Source organism: Scyliorhinus torazame, chromosome 6 (assembly GCF_047496885.1).
Source record: "Scyliorhinus torazame isolate Kashiwa2021f chromosome 6, sScyTor2.1, whole genome shotgun sequence".
Lineage (NCBI taxonomy): Eukaryota > Metazoa > Chordata > Chondrichthyes > Carcharhiniformes > Scyliorhinidae > Scyliorhinus > Scyliorhinus torazame.
In genome coordinates, this window is record NC_092712.1 from 5405894 (window position 1) to 5418649 (window position 12756).

Sequence of the window (12756 nt, forward strand, 5' to 3'; positions counted from 1 at the left end):
CGGCGGTGAGATTTGCGAAGAGCGGGGGAGGGTCGATCTTTAGGGTCGCGCGGCTACATATGGTGAGTGGGGGTAGGGGCCCCCCGAATTTCAGGGTTAGGCTCCTGAGGTTACATTGGAAATCCAGTCCCAATAGGAGAGGAGCGCAGAGGTCGGGGAGCACATATAGTTTAAAATGAGCGAACTCCGCGCCCTGTATTGCGAGGGTTGCGGTAGTGCACCCCCGGACCTGCACCGAGTGCGACCCGGAGGCGAGGGAGATGGTTTGATGCGCCGGGAAGATCGGGAGCGAGCAGCATCTTACCATGTCCGGATGAATGAAGCTCTCCGTGCTCCTGGAGTCGAAGAGGCAGGGTGTCTCGTGTCCGTTTACCCGGATGGCCATCATGGAACCCGGAGGTGTTTGGGTCGCGACTGGTCCAGAGTGACCGCGCTGTGTTGCGGGTATCCGGCGTGGTCGGAGGTGCTGGGGCGGTTCCAAGATGGCGGCCCCCGTTGGTCGCACGTGTCGGGCGGCGTTGCAGATGGCGGCCAAGATGGCGGCCCCCGTTGGTCGCACGTGTCGGGCGGTGAGGAAGATGGCGGCCAAGATAGCGGCCCCCGTGGGTCGCCCACAGTGGGTGGAGTGGAAGATGGCTGCCCCCACGGACAACACGAGGCCGATGACGCGTCCGGGGGGGGCGGAGCCGGCAGACACGCTGCCACACTGCGGGATCTGTGGGCCTGTGAGTCTGAGGGTCGGGCCTGCGATTTAGAGTTTTTGGGCCTGGCCAGGCAAATGTTAGCGAAATGTCCTTTTCTCCCGCAGTCGCTGCAGTTGGCGTTGCGGGCCGGGCAGCGCTGCCGGGGGTGTTGGAACTGGCCGCAGAAATAACAGGGTAGCCCCCCATGGTGGGCGGGCGGCCGCGCGGCACAGGCCTGGGGTAGTCTTTGGTCGGGGGTCCACGAGGAGGTCGCGTGATCGGACAGGAACGCGTTAAGGCTTTGGAACGCTACTTCTAGAGAGGAGGCTAATTTTACCGTCTCTTCCAGATCTAGGGCACCTTTCTCGAGTAGGCCTGACTCCAGCCACATAGGCAGCCCGGACGGCGAGGTCCATATGTTGAGTGGCCGTAACGGCCTGGTAATTTCAGCTTCGTGCAAGGACTTTGAGGTCGCGTAGGTATTCTTCCAGTGATTCCCCGGGACACTGGCGGCGAGTAGCGAGGAGATGCCGTGCGTATACCTCGTTCACGGGCCGTACGTAGAGGCGTTCGAGCATCACGAGGGCGTCTGCGTAGGAGGAGGCCTCCTCGAGTTGGACAGAGATTCGATGGCTCACCCGTGCGAGGAGGAGGCTCAGCTTCTGTTCGTCGGTGACGGAAGGCGGGGAGGAGGCGGCGAGGTCGGCCTCGAAACAGCGGAGCGAAAAAATCCCTTGTGCCTCCGCGGCCTGCGGGTCGAGTGCCAGTCGGTCAGGTTTGAGGGCCGATTCCAGAGTGGCGTTGTCGGTGATTAAATTGATGCGACCATCAATTCACACGAAACCAGGAGTAGAGGTAAACTGTGGCTTTAATCAACTAGAACAGTGCCTGCCTGCGACTGGTCTGTTAGTGAGAGCCGCCTACAGGGCGCCTGCTCTTTGTTCCTCCTCTCAAGGGGAGGAGCCAGGGGCGGAGGCACAGGCCCCAACATGTTACATCATAGGTAATACCTTATAATGGTCCATAGGTGGAGCCCACATGGGCAACAGCGTGATACAGATATGCACCTGGTGAATTGTTACAGCAATACATTCTCCACAGTGTCGTCCGCAAAATTACGAATCAAACAAGTTAGATTTCCTTCCAAATAATTTATATATATTACTAACAGCAAAAGTCCCAGCACTGACCCCTGAGCAACGCCACGAGTCACAGCCCTCCACTTCGAAACGCACCCTTCCACTGCTACCCTCTGTCTTCTATGACCGAGCCCGTTGTGTCTCCATCTTGCCAGCTCACCTGATCCCCTGTGACTTCACCTTTTGTATCAGCGATAGGGGCCAGGGCACGAACCTGTCAGGAACTCCCCCCTTGCTGAAGCGGCGGCCCCGGAGAATACCGGGTCAGACCCCCTGATGATAGGCCAATGGTGTCTAGTGTACGTGTGGAGTGGGACACATTGGCGCCGCTGTCGAGGCGCGAACCCGGCGCGGGCACAGTTTCAGCATCAGGACAGATTGTCTGCCCAATCTCCTTTCCCGATTTCGCTGTCGGCTGACGGAAAGTCCCGCCCCCGATATTTCACTGAGATCAAAACTTTTCATGAACAAACTATTGACAACATTTGATGACATCAGTAACATTTGAACAAGGAGGTTAGAATGAGTACAATGCACACTGTGATAAATTACCTGTGACAGAATCAACAGCCAAAGCTGATTGATTTGACCACATATTAGCATTGGTGTCAAAGTCGCAAAGTACACGTTTAATGGCTTCTTCAGTGACCTTTACTGAAATAATATTGTGGTCATGTGAAAGGGAGTTAGAATAAATGTCAATAATTCACAGAATTCATGGGCGGGATTCTCTGTTTCTGAGACTAAGTTCTGAGCCAGGGTTGAATCTGGGGACGCTCAGGACACATCGATCGATTGTGTGAGTGATTTATTGTCACGTCTACCGAGGGACAGTGAAAGGTATTTTCTGCGGCCAAAGCAATGTACACAGTACGTACACAGCACACAAAACAAACAATCGATAAAGTACATTGACAAATGTAGGATGGGGAAAGAGGGTGGGTATAGAGGGTGGGTATAGAGGGTGGGTATAGAGGATGGGTAGAGAGGGTGGGTATAGAGGGTGGGTATAGAGGGTGGGTAGAGAGGGTGGGTAGAGAGGGTGGGTATAGAGGGTGGGTATAGAGGGTGGATATAGAGGGTGGGTAGAGAGGGTGGGTAGAGAGGGTGGGTAGAGAGGGTGGGAAGAGAGGGTGGGTAGAGAGGGTGGGAAGAGAGGGTGGGTATAGAGGGTGGGTATAGAGGATGGGAAGAGAGGGTGGGTGTAGAGGGTGGGTAGAGAGGGTGGGTAGAGAGGGTGGGTATAGAGGGTGGGTATAGAGGGTGGGTAGAGAGGGTGGGAAGAGGGGGTGGGTATAGAGGGTGGGTAGAGAGGGGGGTAGAGAGGGGCAGTATCGGGGGCAGTGTCAGGGTCGTGGCCAGTGTCAGGGGCAGTGTCGGGGGGCAGTGTCGGGGGCAGCGTCGGGGGCAGTGTCGGGGGGCAGTGTCGGGGGCAGTGTCGGGGGCAGTGTCGGGGGCAGTGTCGGGGGCAGCATCGGGGGGCAGTGTCGGGGGGCAGCGTCGGGGGGCAGAGTCGGGGGCAGTGTCGTGGGGCAGTGTCGGGGCAGTATCGGGGGGCAGTGTCGGGGGCAGTGTCGGGGGCAGTGTCAGGGGCAGTGTCAGGGGCAGTGTCGGGGGGCAGTGTCGGGGGCAGTGTCGGGGGCAGTGTCGGGGGGCAGTGACTGGGAGCAGTGTCGGGGGGCAGTGTATGGGGGCAGTGTCGGGGGGCAGTGTCGGGGGCAGTGTCCGGGAGCAGTGTCGGGGGCAGTGTCGGGGGGCAGTGTCGGGGGGCAGTGTCGGGGGCAGTGTCGGGGGCAGTGTCGGGGGGCAGTGTCGGGGGCAGTGTCGGGGGCAGTGTCGGGGGCAGTGACGGGGGGCAGTGTCGGGGGCAGTGTCCGGGAGCAGTGTCGGGGGGCAGTGTCAGGGGCAGTGTCGGGGCAGTGTCGAGGGGCAGTGTCGGGGGCCGTGTCGGGGGCAGTGTCGGGGGCAGTGTCGGGAGGCAGTGTCGGGGGCAGTGTCGGGGGCAGTGTCGGGGGCAGTATTGGGGGGCAGTGTCGGGGGGCAGTGTCGGGGGCAGTGTCAGGGGCAGTGTCAGGGGCAGTGTCGGGGGCAGTGTCGGGGGGCAGTGTCGGGGGCAGTGTCGGGGTCGGGGGGCAGTGTCGGGGGCAGTGTCGGGGGGTAGTGTCGGGGGGCAGTGTCGGGGGCAGTGTCAGGGGCAGTGTCGGGGGGCAGTGTCGGGGGGCAGTGTCGGGGGCAGTGTCGGGGTCGGGGGGCAGTGTCGGGGGGCAGTGTCGGGGGGCAGTGTCGGGGGCAGTGTCGGGGGGCAGTGTCGGGGGCAGTGTCGGGGGCAGTGTTGGGGGGCAGTGTCGGGGGCAGTGTCGGGGAGCGGTGTCGGGGAGCAGTGTCGGGGGGCAGTGTCAGGGGGCAGTGTCGGGGGGCAGTGTCGGGGGGCAGTGTCAGGGGCAGTGTCGGGGGGCAGTGTCGGGGGCAGTGTCGGGGGGCAGTGTCGGGGGGCAGTGTCGGGGGCAGTGTCCGGGGCAGTGTCGGGGGGCAGTGTCGGGGGGCCGTGTCGGGGGGCCGTGTCGGGGGGCAGTGTCGGGGTCGGGGGGCAGTGTCGGGGTCGGGGGGCAGTGTCAGGGGCAGTGTCGGGGGGCAGTGTCGGGGGCAGTGTCGGGGGCAGTGTCGGGGGCAGTGTCGGGGGGCAGTGTCGGGGGGCCGTGTCGGGGGGCCGTGTCGGGGGGCCGTGTCGGGGTTGGGGGGCAGTGTCGGGGTCGGGGGGCAGTGTCAGGGGCAGTGTCGGGGGGCAGTGTCGGGGGGCAGTGACGGGGGCAGTGTCGGGGGCAGTGTCGGGGGCAGTGTCGGGGTCGGGGGGCAGTGTCGGGGGGCAGTGTCGGGGGTCAGTGTCGGGGGTCAGTGTCGGGGGCAGTGTCGGGGGCAGTGTCGGGGGCAGTGTCGGGGGCAGTATCGGGGGGCAGTGTCGGGTGGCAGTGTCGGGGGCAGTGTCGGGGTTGGGGGGCAGTGTCGGGCGGCAGTGTCGGGGGTCAGTGTCGGGGGCAGTGTCGGGGGGCAGTGTCGGGGGGCAGTGTCGGGGTCGGGGGGCAGTGTCGGGGTCGGGGGGCAGTGTCAGGGGCAGTGTCGGGGGGCAGTGTCGGGAGGCAGTGTCGGGGGCAGTGTCGGGGGCAGTGTCGGGGTCGGGGGGCAGTGTCGGGGGGCAGTGTCGGGGATCAGTGTCGGGGGTCAGTGTCGGGGGCAGTGTCGGGGGCAGTGTCGGGGGCAGTGTCGGGGGCAGTGTCGGGGGCAGTGTCGGGGGGCAGTGTCGGGGGGCAGTGTCGGGGGCAGTGTCGGGGTTGGGGGGCAGTGTCGGGCGGCAGTGTCGGTGGTCAGTGTCGGGGGCAGTGTCGGGGGGCAGTGTCGGGGGCAGTGTCGGGGGGCAGTGTCGGGGGGCAGTGTCGGGGTCGGGGGGCAGTGTCAGGGGGCAGTATCGGGGGGCAGTGTCGGGGGGCAGTGTCGGGGGGCAGTGTCAGGGGCAGTGTCAGGGGCAGTGTCGGGGGGCAGTGTCGGGGGCAGTGTCGGGGGCAGTGTCGGGGTCGGGGGGCAGTGTCGGGGGCAGTGTCGGGGGGTAGTGTCGGGGGGCAGTGTCGGGGGCAGTGTCAGGGGCAGTGTCGGGGGGCAGTGTCGGGGGGCAGTGTCGGGGGCAGTGTCGGGGTCGGGGGGCAGTGTCGGGGGGCAGTGTCGGGGGGCAGTGTCGGGGGCAGTGTCGGGGGGCAGTGTCGAGGGGCAGTGTCGGGGGGCAGTGTCGGGGGCAGTGTCGGGGGCAGTGTTGGGGGGCAGTGTCGGGGGCAGTGTCGGGGGGCAGTGTCGGGGGGCAGTGTCGGGGCAGTGTCGGGGGGCAGTGTCGGGGGCAGTGTCGGGGGCAGTGTCGGGGGCAGTGTCGGGGGGCAGTGTCGGGGGGCAATGTCGGGGGGCCGTGTCGGGGGGCCGTGTCGGGAGGCAGTGTCGGGGTCGGGGGGCAGTGTCGGGGTCGGGGGGCAGTGTCAGGGGCAGTGTCGGGGGGCAGTGTCGGGGGCAGTGTCGGGGGCAGTGTCGGGGGGCAGTGTCGGGGGGCAGTGTCGGGGGGCCGTGTCGGGGGGCCGTGTCGGGGGGCAGTGTCGGGGTCGGGGGGCAGTGTCGGGGTCGGGGGGCAGTGTCAGGGGCAGTGTCGGGGGGCAGTGTCGGGGGGCAGTGTCGGGGGCAGTGTCGGGGCAGTGTCGGGAGGCAGTGTCGGGGGCAGTGTCGGGGGCAGTGTCGGGGGCAGTGTCGGGGGGCAGTATCGGGGGGCAGTGTCGGGGGGCAGTGTCGGGGGGCAGTGTCGGGGGCAGTGTCGGGGTCGGGGGGCAGTATCGGGGGGCAGTGTCGGGGGCAGTGTCGGGGGGCAGTGTCGGGGGGCAGTGTCGGGGGCAGTGTGGGGGGCAGTGTCGGGGGGCAGTGTCGGGGGCAGTGTCGGGTTCGGGGGGCAGTGTCGGGGGGCAGTGTCGGGGGTCAGTGTCGGGGGTCAGTGTCGGGGGCAGTGTCGGGGGCAGTGTCGGGGGCAGTGTCGGGGGCAGTGTCGGGGGGCAGTGTCGGGGGGCAGTGTCGGGGGCAGTGTCGGGGTCGGGGGGCAGTGTCGGGCGGCAGTGTCGGGGGTCAGTGTCGGGGGCAGTGTCGGGGGGCAGTGTCGGGGGGCAGTGTCGGGGTCGGGGGACAGTGTCAGGGGCAGTGTCGGGGGGCAATGTCGGGGGCAGTGTCGGGGGGCAGTGTCGGGGGCAGTGTCGGGGGCAGTGTCGGGGCAGTGTCGGGAGGCAGTGTCGGGGGCAGTGTCAGGGGCAGTGTCGGGGGCAGTGTCGGGGGGCAGTATCGGGGGGCAGTGTTGGGGGGCAGTGTCGGGGGGCAGTGTCGGGGGCAGTGTCGGGGTCGGGGGGCAGTATCGGGGGTCAGTGTCGGGGGGCAGTGTCGGGGGGCAGTGTCGGGGGGCAGTGTCGGGGGCAGTGTGGGGGGCAGTGTCGGGGGGCAGTGTCGGGGGCAGTGTCGGGGTCGGGGGGCAGTGTCGGGGGTCAGTGTCGGGGGTCAGTGTCGGGGGTCAGTGTCGGGGGCAGTGTCGGGGGCAGTGTCGGGGGCAGTGTCGGGGGGCAGTGTCGGGGGCAGTGTCGGGGGCAGTGTCGGGGGGCAGTGTCGGGGGGCAGTGTCGGGGGCAGTGTCGGGGTCGGGGGGCAGTGTCGGGCGGCAGTGTCGGGGGTCAGTGTCGGTGGCAGTGTCGGGGGGCAGTGTCGGGGGGCAGTGTCGGGGGGTAGTGTCGGGGGCAGTGTCGGGGGGCAGTGTCGAGGGGCAGTGTCGGGGAGCAGTGTCGGGGGCAGTGTCGGGGGCAGTGTCGGGGGGCAGTGTCGGGGGGCAGTGTCGGGGGCAGTGTCGGGGGGCAGTGTCGGGGGCAGTGTCGGGGGCAGTGTCGAGGGCAGTGTCGGGGGCAGTGTCGGGGCAGTGTCGGGGGCAGTGTCGGGGGCAGTGTCGGGGGCAGTGTCAAGGGGCAGTGTCGGGGGCAGTGTCGGGGGGCAGTGTCGGGGGCAGTGTCGGGGGGCAGTGTCGGGAGGCAGTGTCGTGGGCAGTGTCGGGGTAGTGTCGAGGGCAGTGTCGGGGGCAGTGTCGGGGCAGTGTCGGGGGCAGTGTCGGGGGCAGTGTCAAGGGTCAGTGTCGGGGGCAGTGTCGGGGGGCAGTGTCGGGGGGCAGTGTCGAGGGGCAGTGTCGGGGGGCAGTGTCGGGGCAGTGTCGGGGGGCAGTGTCGCGGGCAGTGTCGGGGGCAGTGTCGGGGGCAGTGTCAGGAGGCAGTGTCGGGAGGCAGTGTCGGGGGGCAGTGTCGGGGGCAATGTCGGGGGGCAGTTTCGGGGAGCAGTGTCGGGGGCAGTGTCGGGGGCAGTGTCGGCGGCAGTGTCGGGGGGCAGTGTCGGGGGGCAGTGTGGGGGGCAGTGTCGGGGACAGTCTCCGGGGGCAGTGTCGGGGGGCAGTGTCGGGGGGCAGTGTCGGAGGCAGTATCGGGGGGCAGTGTTGGGGGGCAGTGTCGGGGGTCAGTGTCGGGGGCAGTGTCGGGGCAGTGTCGGGGGGCAGTGTCGGGGGGCAGTGTCGGGGGGCAGTGTAGGGGGCAGTGTCGGGGGGCAGTGTCGGGGGGCAGTGTCGGGGGCAGTGTCGGGGGCAGTGTCGGGGGGCAGTGTCGGGGGGCAGTGTCGGGGGCAGTGTCGGGGGGCAGTGTCTGGGGGCAGTGTCTGGTGACAGTGTCGGGGGCAGTGTCGGGGGGCAGTGTCGGGGGCGGTGTTGGGGACAGTTTCAGGGGGCAGTGTCGGAGGCAGTGTCGGGGGGCAGTGTCGGGGGCAGTGTCGGGGGGCAGTGTCGGGGGCTGTGTCGGGGTCGGGGGGCAGTGTCGGGGGCAGTGTCGGGGGGTAGTGTCGGGGGGCAGTGTCGGGGGCAGTGTCAGGGGCAGTGTCGGGGGGCAGTGTCGGGGGGCAGTGTCGGGGGCAGTGTCGGGGTCGGGGGGCAGTGTCGGGGGGCAGTGTCGGGGGGCAGTGTTGGGGGCAGTGTCGGGGGGCAGTGTCGAGCTGCAGTGTCGGGGGGCAGTGTCGGGGGCAGTGTCGAGGGCAGTGTTGGGGGGCAGTGTCGGGGGCAGTGTCGGGGAGCGGTGTCGGGGAGCGGTGTCGGGGGCAGTGTCAGGGGGCAGTGTCGGGGGGCAGTGTTGGGGGGCAGTGTCAGGGGCAGTGTCGGGGGGCAATGTCGGGGGCAGTGTCGGGGGCAGTGTCGGGGGGTAGTGTCGGGGGGCAGTGTCGGGGGGCCGTGTCGGGGGGCCGTGTCGGGGGGCAGTGTCGGGGTCGGGGGGCAGTGTCGGGGTCGGGGGGCAGTGTCAGGGGCAGTGTCGGGGGGCAGTGTCGGGGGCAGTGTCGGGGGCAGTGTCGGGGGGCAGTGTCGGGGGGCAGTGTCGGGGGGCCGTGTCGGGGGGCCGTGTCGGGGGGCAGTGTCGGGGTCGGGGGGCAGTGTCGGGGTCGGGGGGCAGTGTCAGGGGCAGTGTCGGGGGGCAATGTCGGGGGCAGTGTCGGGGGCAGTGTCGGGGGGCAGTGTCGGGGGGCAGTGTCGGGGGGCCGTGTCGGGGGGCCGTGTCGGGGGGCAGTGTCGGGGTCGGGGGGCAGTGTCGGGGTCGGGGGGCAGTGTCAGGGGCAGTGTCGGGGGGCAGTGTCGGGGGCAGTGTCGGGGGCAGTGTCGGGGGGCAGTGTCGGGGGGCAGTGTCGGGGGCAGTGTGGGGGGCAGTGTCGGGGGGCAGTGTCGGGGGCAGTGTCGGGTTCGGGGGGCAGTGTCGGGGGGCAGTGTCGGGGGTCAGTGTCGGGGGTCAGTGTCGGGGGCAGTGTCGGGGGCAGTGTCGGGGGCAGTGTCGGGGGCAGTGTCGGGGGGCAGTGTCGGGGGGCAGTGTCGGGGGCAGTGTCGGGGTCGGGGGGCAGTGTCGGGCGGCAGTGTCGGGGGTCAGTGTCGGGGGCAGTGTCGGGGGGCAGTGTCGGGGGGCAGTGTCGGGGTCGGGGGGCAGTGTCAGGGGCAGTGTCGGGGGGCAATGTCGGGGGCAGTGTCGGGGGGCAGTGTCGGGGGCAGTGTCGGGGGCAGTGTCGGGGCAGTGTCGGGAGGCAGTGTCGGGGGCAGTGTCGGGGGCAGTGTCGGGGGCAGTGTCGGGGGGCAGTATCGGGGGGCAGTGTCGGGGGGCAGTGTCGGGGACAGTTTCAGGGGGCAGTGTCGGAGGCAGTGTCGGGGGGCAGTGTCGGGGGCAGTGTCGGGGGGCAGTGTCGGGGGCTGTGTCGGGGTCGGGGGGCAGTGTCGGGGGCAGTGTCGGGGGGTAGTGTCGGGGGGCAGTGTCGGGGGCAGTGTCAGGGGCAGTGTCGGGGGGCAGTGTCGGGGGGCAGTGTCGGGGGCAGTGTCGGGGTCGGGGGGCAGTGTCGGGGGGCAGTGTCGGGGGGCAGTGTCGGGGGCAGTGTCGGGGGGCAGTGTCGAGGGGCAGTGTCGGGGGGCAGTGTCGGGGGCAGTGTCGAGGGCAGTGTTGGGGGGCAGTGTCGGGGGCAGTGTCGGGGAGCGGTGTCGGGGAGCGGTGTCGGGGGCAGTGTCAGGGGGCAGTGTCGGGGGGCAGTGTTGGGGGGCAGTGTCAGGGGCAGTGTCGGGGGGCAATGTCGGGGGCAGTGTCGGGGGCAGTGTCGGGGGGCAGTGTCGGGGGGCAGTGTCGGGGGGCCGTGTCGGGGGGCCGTGTCGGGGGGCAGTGTCGGGGTCGGGGGGCAGTGTCGGGGTCGGGGGCAGTGTCAGGGGCAGTGTCGGGGGGCAGTGTCGGGGGCAGTGTCGGGGGCAGTGTCGGGGGGCAGTGTCGGGGGGCAGTGTCGGGGGGCCGTGTCGGGGGGCCGTGTCGGGGGGCAGTGTCGGGGTCAGGGGGCAGTGTCGGGGTCGGGGGGCAGTGTCAGGGGCAGTGTCGGGGGGCAATGTCGGGGGCAGTGTCGGGGGCAGTGTCGGGGGGCAGTGTCGGGGGGCAGTGTCGGGGGGCCGTGTCGGGGGGCCGTGTCGGGGGGCAGTGTCGGGGTCGGGGGGCAGTGTCGGGGTCGGGGGGCAGTGTCAGGGGCAGTGTCGGGGGGCAGTGTCGGGGGCAGTGTCGGGGGCAGTGTCGGGGGGCAGTGTCGGGGGGCAGTGTCGGGGGGCCGTGTCGGGGGGCCGTGTCGGGGGGCAGTGTCGGGGTCGGGGGGCAGTGTCGGGGTCGGGGGGCAGTGTCAGGGGCAGTGTCGGGGGGCAGTGTCGGGGGGCAGTGTCGGGGGCAGTGTCGGGGCAGTGTCGGGAGGCAGTGTCGGGGGCAGTGTCGGGGGCAGTGTCGGGGGCAGTGTCGGGGGCAGTATCGGGGGGCAGTGTCGGGGGGCATTGTCGGGGTGCAATGTCGGGGGCAGTGTCGGGGTCGGGGGGCAGTATCGGGGGGCAGTGTCGGGGGGCAGTGTCGGGGGGCAGTGTCGGGGGGCAGTGTCGGGGGCAGTGTGGGGGGCAGTGTCGGGGGGCAGTGTCGGGGGCAGTGTCGGGGTCGGGGGGCAGTGTCGGGGGGCAGTGTCGGGGGTCAGTGTCGGGGGTCAGTGTCGGGGGCAGTGTCGGGGGCAGTGTCGGGGGCAGTGTCGGGGGCAGTGTCGGGGGCAGTGTCGGGGGGCAGTGTCGGGGGGCAGTGTCGGGGGCAGTGTCGGGGTCGGGGGGCAGTGTCGGGCGGCAGTGTCGGGGGTCAGTGTCGGGGGCAGTGTCGGGGGGCAGTGTCGGGGGGCAGTGTCGGGGTCGGGGGGCAGTGTCAGGGGCAGTGTCGGGGGGCAGTGTCGGGGGCAGTGTCGGGGGGCAGTGTCGGGGGCAGTGTCGGGGGGCAGAGTCGGGGGCAGTGTCGGGGGCAGTGTCGGGGCAGTGTCGGGAGGCAGTGTCGGGGGCAGTGTCGGGGGCAGTGTCGGGGGCAGTGTCGGGGGGCAGTATCGGGGGGCAGTGTCGGGGGGCAGTGTCGGGGGGCAGTGTCGGGGGCAGTGTCGGGGTCGGGGGGCAGTATCGGGGGGCAGTGTCGGGGGGCAGTGTCGGGGGGCAGTGTCGGGGGGCAGTGTCGGGGGCAGTGTGGGGGGCAGTGTCTGGGGGCAGTGTCGGGGGCAGTGTCGTGGTCGGGGGGCAGTGTCGGGGGTCAGTGTCGGGGGTCAGTGTCGGGGGTCAGTGTCGGGGGCAGTGTCGGGGGCAGTGTCGGGGGCAGTGTCGGGGGGCAGTGTCGGGGGCAGTGTCGGGGGCAGTGTCGGGGGGCAGTGTCGGGGGCAGTGTCGGGGGCAGTGTCGGGGTCGGGGGGCAGTGTCGGGCGGCAGTGTCGGGGGTCAGTGTCGGTGGCAGTGTCGGGGGGCAGTGTCGGGGGGCAGTGTCGGGGGGCAGTGTCGGGGGTAGTGTCGGGGGGCAGTGTCGAGGGGCAGTGTCGGGGAGCAGTGTCGGGGGCAGTGTCGAGGGCAGTGTCGGGGGGCAGTGTCGGGGGGCAGTGTCGGGGGCAGTGTCGGGGGGCAGTGTCGGCGGCCGTGTCGGGGGGCAGTGTCGGGGGCAGTGTCGAGGGCAGTGTCGGGGGCAGTGTCGGGGCAGTGTCGGGGGCAGTGTCGGGGGCAGTGTCGGGGGCAGTGTCAAGGGGCAGTGTCGGGGGCAGTGTCGGGGGGCAGTGTCGGGGGCAGTGTCGGGGGGCAGTGTCGGGGGGCAGTGTCGTGGGCAGTGTCGGGGGGCAGTGTCGGGGGGCAGTGTCAAGGGGCAGTGTCGGGGGCAGTGTCGAGGGCAGTGTCGGGGGCAGTGTCGGGGCAGTGTCGGGGACAGTGTCGGGGGCAGTGTCGGGGGCAGTGTCGGGGGCAGTGTCAAGGGGCAGTGTCGGGGGCAGTGTCGGGGGGCAGTGTCGGGGGGCAGTGTCGAGGGGCAGTGTCGGGGGGCAGTGTCGGGGCAGTGTCGGGGGGCAGTGTCGCGGGCAGTGTCGGGGGCAGTGTCGGGGGCAGTGTCAGGAGGCAGTGTCGGGGGCAGTGTCGGGGGGCAGTGTCGAGGGGCAGTGTCGGGGAGCAGTGTCGGGGGCAGTGTCGGGGGCAGTGTCGGGGGGCAGTGTCGGGGGGCAGTGTCGGGGGCAGTGTCGGGGGGCAGTGTCGGGGGGCAGTGTCGGGGGGCAGTGTCAGGGGCAGTGTCGGGGGGCAGTGTCGGGGGGCAGTGTCGGGGGCAGTGTCGGGGTCGGGGGGCAGTGTCGGGGGGCAGTGTCGGGGGGCAGTGTCGGGGGCAGTGTCGGGGGCAGTGTCGAGGGGCAGTGTCGGGGGGCAGTGTCGGGGGCAGTGTCTGGGGCAGTGTTGGGGGGCAGTGTCGGGGGCAGTGTCGGGGAGCGGTGTCGGGGAGCGGTGTCGGGGGGCAGTGTCAGGGGGCAGTGTCGGGGGGCAGTGTCG

General features: G+C 70.0%; 1 protein-coding gene across 1 annotated transcript in view; it reads left to right on the top strand.

Annotated features, from left to right (window-relative positions):
- Positions 1–2639: 2639 nt before the first annotated feature.
- LOC140424654 (fucolectin-like) overlaps positions 2640–12756 on the top strand; it is a 77017-nt gene continuing 66900 nt past the window's right edge. Inside the window, exon 1 of the mRNA XM_072507898.1 lies at positions 2640–2662. The gene's annotated coding sequence lies outside the window, so the exon portion shown is untranslated. The remainder of the gene's footprint in view (positions 2663–12756) is intronic.